Consider the following 14,380-nt stretch of genomic DNA (forward strand, 5'->3'; position numbering starts at 1 on the left):
CGTAGCCCACAGCTGCGGAAGTGGTTCAGTGTCTCAGACATAAACTTTATCCTTGTTATTGCGGCTCTTATTGCTGCCTATAGCAGCCTTTAAAAGAGATAATTCCCCACTGCCTCTGAAACATTTAGAATCACGGCGTTCTATTGAGTCGTGCAATAGTTCTAACTGACTTGATTTCTGTCACTTGAAGGTATTATTAAACTCTCCAAGAGACACGGAGTCTGATCCACATTTACAAGTCAGCTGTGACTTTGATTATGTGCACAGTAGATGGAAGGCAAAGACTGGAGGGGACAGAGTGACAATGAGTGAACGCTCAAACTTTTATTAAGGAATGCACTCACACACACCTTCACACCGACTAACACTTCCCACAACATCTCTCCTTGTGCAAGCTTTGATTTCCACTATAGCAGTGTTCAGATCGTGAGTCTTGCGCTGCACACAGGAAATGAAAGAGGGAGGCGAGAGCAACACAGCGCTAGTCAAGAGAAGCGGTTACAAACATGTCGTATGAATGAAAACACAAAGAGCTGCGCGCGACGTTTCAAAAGTTAATTTTACTGCTCAACATGTTTGATTGTCCCGCCCACCTGAGGTGCTGCTGGACACCAGCAAATAACAAAATACCAGCAAATAACAAAACGCCAGCAAGTAACAAAACGGAAGTGCTCCAGGTCTGTGGGGGCGCTGTCGTGCAGGTCTTCGACCAACCTGTTGACTCGCAGTGTTGGGCCAAAACTTTTTTTTAAATAAACTTTATTTAAACTTTTCCTGTACACATATACACATATACAAAATACCTCAAAGGGAATATAAAATTGCGTCTGGTCATTTAGAAAGGATACCTTGATTGTAACCTTGCCTTTATTGCCTTGTTGTGATTGATTTGTTTTCACTCTTGTATTTATTCTCAACAAAGCCTTGTTGATTTTATTGATTTTATTTTAGTTTTGATAAATAGATCAACGAGATGCAATTTTATATTCCCTTTGAGCTATTTTATATATGTGTATATGTGTACTGGAAGTTTAAATAAAGTTTATAAAAATAAAAGTTTTGGCCCAACACCCCACAGACCCGGAGCACTTCCGTTTTGTTACTTGCTGGTGTTTGGTTATTTGCTGTTGTTTTGTTATTTGCAGGTGTTTTGGGGTTTGCAGTGCGTTTGCCCCTGTCGGCCACCGTACAAAGGCCCCCTCAGTGAGGTCTGATAGTTTTGCTTGGCGGAGCCTGTTTTCAGATGAAGGACACAGTATATGAATAACAGAGGCAACTGACAGACAGTGGTCAGGCTACTATCTCATGACATCATAGCACATTTTCTCCTTTTGCTCTCCTTTTGCCAGATTGTTCTCGTCAGCAGCGCTAAAGTTTTCTTTTGCTTTGGGTAACGACGTGTTCACACACACACACACACACACAAATACTGTAGTCTATCTCGAGCAGATGCTCCTCCGTGTTAGATCTTACACCTCCGAACGATGCCTGGTGACAACAAGCAACACCTCACACACCTTTCATAAAGTAGACGTGAGGCCAACGTTTACATTCTGTTAAGTCTCTGCTTCCATCAGTATATACTGTTTTTGTTTTTCCATTATCCAAAGCCAGTGTTTAAAGTTTTAGTGTGATACTGTTCAGACTAATTGCTCAGTCAGAGTTGAACTCTTTTCATGTGAAGCTGAGGGACTCACACAAAGCAAAGAACAACAATACAATTGATCAACCATGAGCAGTTCAATGAACTTCATCCCCAATTTAGCATACTGCATGAAATCAGAGTGACTGGAGTGAACCCACACACACCTGGGGAGAACAAACAGATAGGTCCTTCTAGCTGTGACCTTCTGTCCACCTAACAGCAGCAGCATTATCCCTCTCCCTCTTCTTCATGTTTACGTCTGTATGTTACGCTGCATCATAGCTCTCCTTTTATCCTATTGGTCAATGTCCAGGATCGCGTCATAGGAGACATCAGACTTGGCAGGAAAGTAGAAAAAAAAAAAAACATGCTAGGCTTCTCGTTGGGTTGTCGTGGAGCGTCCCAGACACCAAATCTCTGTTCTCCAGTTATGTTCCACTACATGTTCCGTTCATTGTTCCCGAAGTTCATAATCGGGTCTGACACAGGAAATGTGTCACCACCACAATTTGTATGAATTTGTATAGTCTGATACTGGCATAAAGGAACATGATGCTTCTGCACGTATGACAGAAAGACATAATAATCAGTGTTGGATGTGGCTCTGTCATGTTTTTCCCTTATCTGTGTGTTCATTAACAGTAATTTACACTGTACATGCCGGTAATCAGGGAAAATGAGCAGTGAGCATGCACCAGCACGTCAGGGAAACTCAATGCACTTACATTAACTGCATGGCAGCTGTTATCACAGCGGTATCGATTGACGGATTCACACATTTTCTGCCGTTAAAAAAGAAATCAAAGCAGTGACAGGACTACTGAAGTGTCGTCAAAGTAGGTCCGTAAATAAGCGTCAGGTGTGTTTGGCTCGAAGTATGTAGCAACAAATAGTCTCTGCAAAGGGTGTAGTCTGTGTGGTGCAGTCTGACGATTGCTAATTTTAAACTTAAAATCGCTGGTGCAACCTCTGTGTGTTTTGCTGGTGTTGTTGCTCATGTTGTTTAACAGCAGCAGTGACAGAGAGCCTCAGTGGTCCCTGTGGGCAGAGAAGCTTGCACAGAGTAAACATCTGCAGCATTTTGTCTTGGTTGATGTGGAGAATCTATCGCAGTTCACCTGGTTAGGATGTCACAGTGTAGACATAGAGGATTATCCACCCACATTTGAGGCAAATGAGTGATATTATATGTGATTGATGAGACAAATTGGACTAATAAGAGAAGTGTATTTTGATGTCAGAGCATGAACTACCACAGGTCAGGTCTTATAATTAGTCACCCATACCTCCTTATGCTTGACTATACAGGGTATCCGCGGGGTCTTAAAAAGTCTTAAAAAGTCTTAAATCCAATACAATTTTGAAAGGTCTTAAAAATCTATTAACGTGACTTTTATTTAAAACATGCATAAACTTCAGTCTCGCTTTGAAATGTTTCTATTTTTGAGGGTGTGATAACATAACGACAACACGGAACTAACTTGGGAGCCAGCGATATTAACGGAAGATCACGCGATAATCCTGAACGGACGCGAGGTTGCGAGATCCCGCGATAAACTGTTTGTATAAAGGAAACAACAACAACAACAACAACAACAACAGCTTCTTTCATTCTCCGTGTCTCCACTTCAACAATCAGTCTCTCGTCGTACATCATGACTCTCCGAGACGCTCTGATTAATTGACTGTTGACCTGGCAGCACCGGTTACGACGTAATGTTGATGTGAGGTTGTGATGACAGGCTGTATGACCTGCGTATTGTGTTTTATTTTGAAAGGGGGCGGAAATGTTTTACTTTGGTTCTGTGTCGCACTTCCTGTCTGGTGCGATCTGCTCTGTTGAGCTTGACGCGATTCAGCAACGGCAAAAATAGAACTGCTACCTATCGATAGCGCTGCAGCACGGCGAGCCGCTTCTGGGACGCTGCTGAGATGCGCCACAGCGCCCCCCGGTGGAAATGCTCTCATTGATTAGAATGGAAGCGATCGGCAACGGTGACCGTGCCGCTGACGTAACGAGCCCGGTTGAAATCCGGTTTAAGAATTAGCGACATCTAATGATAAGATTGCATACTGTACCAAACAGAAGATTCCTCCACTCACTCACCTCTTTGTTTCCAAAGCACGTCAAGAAACAACTGTGGCCTTTGCAGATCAGAGAGGACGTGGTTCTCCTTTGTTTGTCCACTCTGTGCAGTACAGACATGGTGGTGCAGGAGGCTTCTGCCCAAAGTATATACATATAAAAGGCTTAGTTTATATTTAACTCATTATACTAATGAACATTCTTTCTTTCGGCTCTCGGCTCCCTCCACTCTCTCAAAGATGGGTGCATATTTGATTTGGCAGAGATTTTTTTGCCTTTCCTGTGCAACTTTCCCATTTATCTGGCACTAGGAGTACACTGGGTCTCCCCGTGGGGTCAATTTATAGTGTCCAATTAACAATAAGCAATGGGGATTTGGTACCTTACTCAGGGGGACCCCAGTCCCTGACTGGGACCCAAACCGGCAATCCAAGCCAAATTCCCTTGCGCTTGACCATGGGCTGCACACTAATTAACATATTTGTGGGTAGTATGTTCAATTTCTGCCAATAAACCATTTTAATTGTTGCACATTGTATATTAAATGTGTTTTGTGTCCTTCAGAGTGAATTATACGACATAGTATTTGAGTTTAGGAGGAAACCAAGTAACGAGCTCAGGCAGCTCAGATGTAGATGAAAAACTCTGGATTATCCTTCTCTAAAATGATCATGTCCATCACTGACCGGTCAGATTGTGTTGCATCCCTTTCATCCTTAACTGATAAATTTGACATTCTACATTAGATATTACATATCAGTCATGCAGATTCCCCAATGAGGACCTTCAGTGTACAAATAAACCAACTCCATCCATAACAATATGAAACCTGGACCGAGTATAAAAATGTTGTGAAGTCCGTCTTCTTTATTGTCCCCACAGGGAAATTTGTGCTAAGTGCTACAACAGCTGCAGAACAATTCACAACACAGCAGAGATAACAAACAGCCTACAAAGGACATATAATTCACAGAATATAAATGACAGCATAAGAAAGATGAATACTGCAGCCGTCCAAAGAAAATAGGAAAAAGTAAATAACACATTAAAAAGTTGTCAGATGTGGAAACTCCAATCTCCCAAAGGGAAAATGTTGGACATTCTGAAAGTTCCAGCATTGATTTTGTTAGACTGGCTGTTGAAATACAACCATGTTCTCCCAGAAGAGCGACTCCCTCTGCTGCCCCTGAAGATGCCGTTGGTTTTTCCAGAGGCTCTTAACTTGATCTACTATCACCTGGTGGAATCACCTGAAATATCCCATCATTTCTGCTTAAACATGGAACATCCAAATCCAAATCCTCTGCTTTACCTTGAATAATTATGCTCTAATAAATCCTGTGGGTTTGACAACAATATTAGAATAATTTTTTTGTTTTAATTGACTTTAACTGTCTTTCTTACATACATTACAATCACATTATTCTGTTTATTATTCAGTTATCTTTATTTGTCAAAGAATATAAAGGTCAAATTTCTTCCTAAGCACATATTTCTTGTCTTGTGTATATTTATATTTACAACTGGCTACTCCTGGCCCAGCGCTAATGCTAGAGCTAACCAACAGCTAACCAACAACAGCGCCACCAACAGCTTGAAGCTCTTCCAACTTCCTCATTTACTTTCTGCTTAGCCGTGCACGTACAGCAGCTGTCCTTTGTTTCTGATTGGACCTCGGAACGTTGTAATTATACTGTGAACGTTTTTCACTCGAGTTCAAAAGTTTAAACCTGAGCGTCTGAAGCAGATTTTATGGAGCCCCCTAAGGGTCAGGGTGGGAATTTTTCTTTTAGAGTGAACTAACTTCGCGTGGCCGCCTGACACACAGGGAGAGTTAGGGATTACCGGGGGGGAGAGTTAGGGAATACAAAGGTTATCACAAAGGTTATCGCGAGAGAACGTAAAAGTCATTGCAAGAAAATGCAAAGGTTAGCATGAGGAAAAACAAAGGTTAGCGTGAGGGAACAAAGATTTTGTGAAGTTATTATGAAATATACGCGGGATTCACAACAAGGGAATCACCTGCATCGAATTGTGTCTTTGCGTTGTAAAAATCTCATTGTGTGAACACACCCTTAGAATTCATATTACTCATGCAATTCCTACTAAGTCATAATGACCATGATATTTAATTAGAGAGGAAGGAAACATGTTAAAGGAGCCATATGTAAGAATGTGGCCAAAAACAGTTACTACATTCAAATTCAAAATACAGCTGAGACTCTACTGACTGCAATGATTGGTAGACGGTGGTAGGTGGCGCCACATGACGCCAAAACATGATTTCAAAACATAAACATGATTTGCAGTCTGCAAAATATTTTGTCTGTACTGTTGTTGTTGCTGAGTTCAGTTTGTTATATGAACATTATTCCTGAGTCTCTGTCACATATTAGGAGGATTTTATCATTTATTACATAATGCACCTTTAAATGATGAAATAGTGACTTCTTGTGCTGTAGCTGTGAGTTATACAAATGTTAAAAAGCCTCACCATCATTTTTAAAAAGGTCTCAATCAGAGCACAACAACAATGATTGTGTGTATTGGTGTTAAAATATAAACAGATGTCTTTCAGGGTGTTTCAGCCAAAGTTCACCAACACTCTCTCATACATTTTGTCAGTGAATAATTTATGTACGATATATATATATATATATGTAATGTTTTTACAGCCCAGTATTTTCACACTGTCATCTCCTCTGACAGTGTGAAAACTCTCTGCTAACAGTAACTTTCAGTCGCGACCTGTTGCCAACACGTGAAAATTAATCCGTTAGTGTTGGAAAAATGCTTCAATAAACACTTTCAAATTTGAGACGATACACTTTCCCGTCTCTTGTAATGATTAAGGTGGATGTTTGTAGATTTGGACACACTCAAATTAGTTTCATGCCGCTGGTCTAAGATAAATTAGCCCCGTTCTCATTGGTCAAAATATCTGTTCAAGGGTTTGATCTGTTCAGTGGGAATGTTTTTAATCATCAGGTCAAATGACTCAGAAAAGCACATGTTTTTATCTTCAGCTCCAATCAGCATTAATGAGAACGTAAGGTGAACCGATTCATCTTCTTTATCTTTATTCTTCATTTGAAGACAAGCATTTAACTTCCTGCTTTTAGCATCGCTGTCAGCAATGGTTTTTTACCAAACCTTATTATTGTACAACATAGGAGATCACTTATGTGGTTTTAATTGAACTTAATTGTCTCTACTTACCATTGGGTATGAATGAGAGACCAAAGTAAAATATACAAAATAGTCATTACATTTACAATTCAAATGTCACTGGTATAACTGCTGATACTTAATGTAAAAGAGGATTTATATAAGCATTCAGACATCAAGAGTGATCTAAAATAACGTCTAATTTATAGCAGTAAATCACATAAAGTCATCTATATTTTTAGCCTTTGATACATCATGTTAATGCAGTGGTACTAAAAATATAGCACGTTAAATCATCATTTATGATGACGATGGCTGTGGTATTAGTTTTATCATCAATGATAGTTAGTTTACCTCCTTTCGTCTCAGTATATCTCAGTACAGCTGTATCAGGGGAAAGAAGTGTCTCAGGTGTTTGCAGACATGTTTTAAAGTTGCCTCTTTGTTTCCTCCTCTCTGACTCTCTCTCTCTCTCTCACACTGTGCTGCTGCCTTTCCTCTCATATCTATATCTGTCGCCTGGTAGAATGAGCCTATGATGGTGTCACCTCTCTCTTTAGTCTGTGCTCTCATTAGAAGCTTAGTGAAGCCGCCATTTATCCAGCCGCCGTGTTGACTCATGTGAAGCACGTGGGTCAAAACAATGCTCAGTGAACCTTCGACTGTCGGAATCGCTTTAGAAAAGAAGGTTACTGGAGCCTGGGAAATGACTGGATGTTGACTTTAGAACACTGAAATTCCCCAAAAATCACATCCATACTCTGTAACATATGATTTAAGTTGTTAGTGTTTATAAACCAATGTTTCTATGATGGAATCATAGCAGCTGAGCTGAATAAGAGACTCAATTAACAGTAAACTCATTCTTGTTTTTAACTGCACTAATCCACTGAGAAGCTGAAATCGCTTTTACAATCGCAATACAACAGCAAATGCTGTGATGGTAGTCTTGAGACAGAAACATTGCCAATGGTGCAGTGCTGACTAAAGCCAGTGGGTTTATATTTTGTACACTTTGTCTTTGCTGTTAACAAAGCAGCCGTTGTCATGAATTCTGTGTCGAATATGGTTATTATTCAGAATTGTATCACAGTTAAGGATGGTTCAATTACACTTTATGTTGATATAATACTGATATTACAACCTTACAATAACATCAGTCTGATATAGTATTGGTTGTTAATTATACAGGATTTTTACCTGACTTTAACACCTTTGTGTCATTGTGATGGTTCAATGTCTTGTCGTTTTACCGTCTGCTCTGACGTGTTTCCACCAAGTGAAACGGTACGGTACATATTTTTAATTGCAGTACCAAAATAACCGGCCCCAACCATTCCTTTGGGGTACCAGAGTAATGGTACGGTCGAGGTGGAACTAGACTCACAACCGTTGACAGTCGGACGACAGGAAAGCGTCACTCCCTTGCGACCGGCGTTTCCTCATACAGAGCTCGACGTCTTGTTGTGATACGTCCTGTATCATCAGGTCGTTCCCAGCCCGAGCAATTCAATGTATATGTTTCTCCCAGGGGCCACACAGTGGTGTAGTGGTTAGCGATGTTGCCTGGTAGCAAAAGGACCCAGGTTTCCCCCACATGGTTGAAGACGAGGGCCTTTCTGCATGGGGTTAGCATGTTCTACTAATGTGTGCATGGGTTTTCACTGGGTTCTCCAGTTTCCTAGTTTCCCCATTAGAGGGAATGATATTTGTCTTCATGTGTTGGCCCTGTGATGGACTGGTGACCTGTCCCCTGCATTTCACCATGTGTCAGCTGGGATTGGCACCAGCGACCGCTGCAGCCCTCACATGGAGGATAAAAGCGGTAGATGACGGATGTTACTCCCATTCTTTCCGTCATAATAAAGATATACTTCACGTTTGCTGTGATCAACAGTTGCCTCTTGAGCCTCACAGTGAGTCACAGAAACAACTCTGTGAGTTTGAAATGAATAGCATGGCCGTAGCTATTTTCTGACTCGTCCTCCTCTTGGGACCCCCCAGCCCTGCGGTCCTCTCATCCTGTTACTAATGCCTGACTCAGTGTAACCCTTATCTCTGTGCACACTACATGGCCCGATAGGGCTCTGTGTGTAAGCAATTAAAACGGCTTATTTGCCAGATAAGTGGGGGAGAGCAGTCAGATTGAAAGCCACAGGCTGCAAGTATCAGGTCTTTAGGTTACAGGCCCGCGGGTTAAATAGCCCGAGAGAAGCGTGTGAGCCAGACCAAGCGTGCAGTGTGTGGGGGGGAGGAAACTCTACACACACACGACACACTGTCTTCCACATAACCGAGATAAGGAACAATGAATATTTAAGGATCGTCATAAATAAAGATGGTAAAATAAAAAAGGATGGAAATATAAACAATATAGAGAGGATTTTTAGGGGGGTTTTCATGAAATAGTTCACCCCCGTTTCAGATTCTCAGGACTGAAATAATTAGTGAAAACCAGTCATATTAATGAAGCCTCTGGCGGCCATGTTGGAGGTTTTTAGCTCAAAGTGTTGTGTGCAGTGGCTCAAAGCTGCCGTCTGCATTCTCACTTCAACAATAAAGAGTTTAAGTATAAAGTTCCCTCAGAAATTCCCATTAAAGAAAAAAGAAAGTGTCAGTTGTTCACCTCTCAGATTCACATCACACACCTTTGGCTCAGTTAAACTAACTAAAATAACTGTTGACATGCTGCTAATTATACAGCAACATTTCTGCAGCACATTGTTTTTAATGCGACTGAAAAGTTAATCGCCTTCAAATTGGAAGTGCAATTTGTGACAATACAATGTGTAAATCACAAATTCTTTATTTTTCTGCTAATTAAAAAAAATAATAATAATAATAATCTATATATGTTGGAAGCAATTTGTATATCTTTAAGAAACAGTAGACTCTCTTATAAGTGAAATATATTGTTTTAATATTCACTGTCAAATGAATATTCACTGGTAAATTATTATTTATTTATGTAAGTTTACACATTTTTGTTCTCAGAAACTTGATAAATCCTGCTTAAAAGCATTGATTTCAGATAATCTGTTTAATGTGTTTAATATTTATTTAGTGGACTGCAGTGCAGACATAAACTGCAGTGAGTTGTCCAAAATACATATATATATTTGTTTTTTATTTAATGCAATTTTGTGCATATTTTTATTATTATTAATATGTAATAGGGCAACTATATGTATCAAAATACCCAAATAAATAAAATTGGGCATCACTGGATGCTCTGAGTTCAAAAGATCTGTCAAACCTCATTATATTCTCATTAATATTATGATGCTTCACAGTGAATATTAAAGGTTTGACTTTAAATACTTTGACTATTGTGAATCTAATCTCATAAACCTTCTACCAAGAAAAGCATATTTGCCTCCTCAGAGACAGTGTGGTATATTCCACATCCATCATCCGTCCTGCCTGTAGTTTTTCTTTCACTTACACTTTCATTAAACCTAATAGTTGCATATTAAGTTGATTTGTTAGAGCCTGGTTATTAATAGCTGCTGCTGCTGCTGCTGTAAATGAGCCACAGTGTTGCACTGGCTGACTTCCTCCATTAACGTGATATTGCAGCTTCGTCTTTTTCGATTCCACATGCAGCCGCTCGTCCAGCTGTTGTAAACACTCATTAGGTCAACAAATGTGTATTAATGAACGCATGAAAATGTGCCCGACTGTTTTAGGAAATGTCTGAGCCGATTAAAAACAAAACCATTTTCATGGTTAAGCTTTAGAAACATTAAACCAGAGCTCTCAAACTCACGGCCCCTCAATCATCTTAATGTGGCCACTTCATATACAGAAGTAACTATATATATATGTATTGTTATTTCTACATATTTTACTCAAAAAGTTGGACTTTACTCTCACTTGACTTACCCTCTACTGACCAAACTAGCCCCCTGGTCTGGCCTCCTGTTCATATGAGTTTCAAACCCCTGCATTAAGCAGATCTGATTGGAATATTTGCCGACCATAATTTAAATAAATCTGTTTTTAATGTATATCTAAGAGAACATTACCCTGCAAAGCACATCCATTTTGCAAATGATATTCATTCAGAGTCAAATACTGGTTAAAAAACAAGATGGTGCTGGCTGAATTGCACATCTCAAGCCTTCAAAATACCGCTTAGCCTTCAGAGGTAATTAAGTAGCTACAAGCTAACTAGTTAAAGTACAGTAAGGTACGGTTTGGAATGGTACAGCCCTGGGTCAGGCTTGCATTTTGACGAAGAACAGTAATTAGGATACAGATAGGATGTGGGGCTGTGGCTGATGGCCACGTCAGTAAGAGACGTATCTTGGCAACGACAACAAACTATGACAATGAACGCAACACAACAGGCAACACATCTGACATCCAGCACTTCAGGTTGTCTGTCTCAACACGACGTGACGTTAACAGGACGTGACCTTATCATCAAGACGTGACCTTATCGTCCCATTTTAGTCCAGTATCCCAAAGGAAAGGTGCCAAACATTGGTTTGGTAGGGGCTGGTTATTTTGGTACGATACTGTACCAAACCATACCATTCCATTAGATGAGTTTCTCGAGTCACAAATTCCTCTACAGTGGGGGGTGACACTTCTCTGCTAATGGAACAGAATGCCAGACTAACACAGACTCTCATTTTAGTATTTAGTAGTACACACTGTATTAGCGTGCAAAATTATGACCGAGGTCTTCATGTTGACCTCTTTGCCTCTGCATGGTCTTTGTGTGTAATAATAATAGTTAATGAGCTCACTCTTAACACCAGGCACGTCTCCTACAATGATCTGTCAATGTTACAAACTGTTGGTCATGAAGCAGACGCATGATCAGCCTCATGACCACACCATGCTCTCTTCAAGAGGAAAAAACCAGAACATCACAATTATTCTTACAGAATAAGAAATGATTTAGAGGCATTCAGGGAAATATTAGATTGAATTAATAGGTTTTCGACTGAAATTATGGTGAACTGTTAAACAAATCTGCCACATTCATGACTTTTCTTACTCACAACTTAATCCATGATATCAAATAGCTGCTGTTTGTTCTTGTGCACACTCCTTTACCCCGTGGACCACCAGGATGTGTTCAGGTGTCTTCTCTGGCAGATTAGCTCAGCGAGAGTGCAGCGATAACATGGTACGGCCTGAACACAGCAGAGGAAGAAGACTTTGACCTTGGTTTGTGACCTGAACAAACTGTAATGAGTTGTGAACTCGTGCCTCAGCTCAGTATTGTTGTGGTTCTCAGAGTGCTGAGAGCTGGTAAACAGGATATTGAGTCCCAGATGGTTTTGGCTCACATCATGAAAGTACCGTAGGCCCACAGCTCTGCAAACAACATCAGCCCAACAGGATGAAATGCAGGGAACAGGATGGTTGAGAGGGAGAGAGAAGTGGGGATAGAAAAATGTTTTTGCTGTCCAAATTGTGTTTGGGTGAGTTAGTGTAGAGGCTGAAGTCACCCTGCATGACGAGCACATGTTTGTAAGCCACTGGGCCACACAGAGCAACACTAAGACACTGCTGAAGAGATAAAATGGCCACACGGGGCACAAATCTGGACACAGAACAGTGGATCTCCGTTTTCTGTCACACTCCTCTTCAATTTCTCCCTCCTCTCTCTTCTTCTGTCGTTTCTCTGCCTCTGCATGAAATAGGATCACAGTTAACTAGAGGCAGACTGTTGGGTTGGATGAGGACAGACTGTGAAGGCCACAGGGCAGACGAGGGTTCTGGGTCGACTATAAAGAGACAAATCAAGAGTCCTTTTTAAAAAGATGTTTTCTGGAGCAGAGACAAGTCTTACGCTGTCTCACCTGCAGCAAACAAATAGTTTAGTTTATTTTTGGTGATTGAACACACTCGCATGTGTTTGTGGAGGAGACGGTCGCCTTAAGTGGAGCAGAGTCTCAGGCATGGTGAGGAATTTACAATTTAGATTTAGATTTTGATAGTTCTGGCCATGATTCTTGTATAGTTACTATAACAGTCATCGCTGCTCTGTGAGCAGATGATATACAACTAGCTGCAGATTAGAGCACGGATACCAAACCCAAATCTGTCAGGACTAAACCAAATCTGACCGCAATCTGGCTTTGGCTTTGTCCAAAAAAAAAAGGGACGATGCATCACTGCATGACACGCCATCAAAAATATGTTTAAGGACATGAGTTTATGTACTTTAGGTAGATGTTACGTACAATAGATTAACTGTAATCATTACAAATGTTTGAATTAGTTGCTGTGGCTTACTTGGGTTCGAGAACCAGGAAGCTAAGTGGGAGGTGTAGAACTTTCCAGCAGTTATTGAGCGTGTGCAGCGCGAAACCAAAGTGCAATTGTCATCAAAGCTTTGATGACCAAAGTGCTTCTTGTATATAAGCTAATGCTTTATTTGTTTGTCATCATCTGTAACTGATCATCAGAACCCGGTTTACAGCCTATGAAGTAGTGTATGAAGATGTGTTTAGAATAAAACCTCTTAAAGACACTCCAGTTGTTCTGGTCGCCCTTTCCAGAGAGAAGTTTATTGAGCTGTAAGAAGCAGACGGTAAGAATCTGGACAGTTTGATTAAAACAAGCAGCCTCTGGAAGAGCGGAAAGGAATTTGGCTTTTAACCGGAGAGTTGCCGGTTGAGTTAAGGGGCCCCCTGAGCAAGGCATCCCCATTGTTCATTGTTAACTGGACACTCCAGTGAACTGTTAGGGGTTGCATCAGGGAGTTCATCCAGTGTCAAACATCTGCTAAATCAAACATGTGGAGACTCCGATGTGGAGACTCCCCAAGAGAGAGACGAGCTCCAATCACACAACACTGTTGTGCAGCTATCTGAATCAAAACAACGCCATTCTGGCAGAAAGCTGCGCTGCTCAAACCCATACACACACACACACACACACACACACACACACACACACACACACACATACAGTATATGTACCTGGCAACAAACGATAAACCAGTCGGGGAAAAGCAAAGGAGACGGCGTTTTATCTCCTTTCATCGTTTTATCGCCAAAAATCCAGAGAGATGGCAGAGTTGGATCACTGCTGTAAGACGGAGCCGTGGGAATGCAACGCTTACTCGCTCTAATATCTTCTTTGTTTTTCATGTTTTTATTGCGATCTCTACAGCAGAATGAGGGAGGGTTTGGCAGGAAGCTGCATGAAGACGTCAGGTTATTGCAGTGATTTCTGCTCCGGACGTCTCTGTACTTGTAAAAGGACGACTGGGACAATGTGATGGTCACATATATTCACTCTGTCAGAATTTGCTATATATTGTTTAATCTTCTTGGATTTGAAGCGCTCAGTGAACTCTGACAGCGTGAAACTGGCTCTGGCATCGACGTGAACAAGCTGATGAATCTGATTCTGATGCTCAACATGGATCTATAGCATCGTGTTCTACAGTAATCGGCACGATTTCAACTACTGATTTATTTGTTTTTTACATAAAAGTTGTGTTGATTAAA

This window comes from Microchirus variegatus, assembly GCF_963457635.1.
Source record: "Microchirus variegatus genome assembly, chromosome: 16".
Classification (NCBI taxonomy): domain Eukaryota; kingdom Metazoa; phylum Chordata; class Actinopteri; order Pleuronectiformes; family Soleidae; genus Microchirus; species Microchirus variegatus.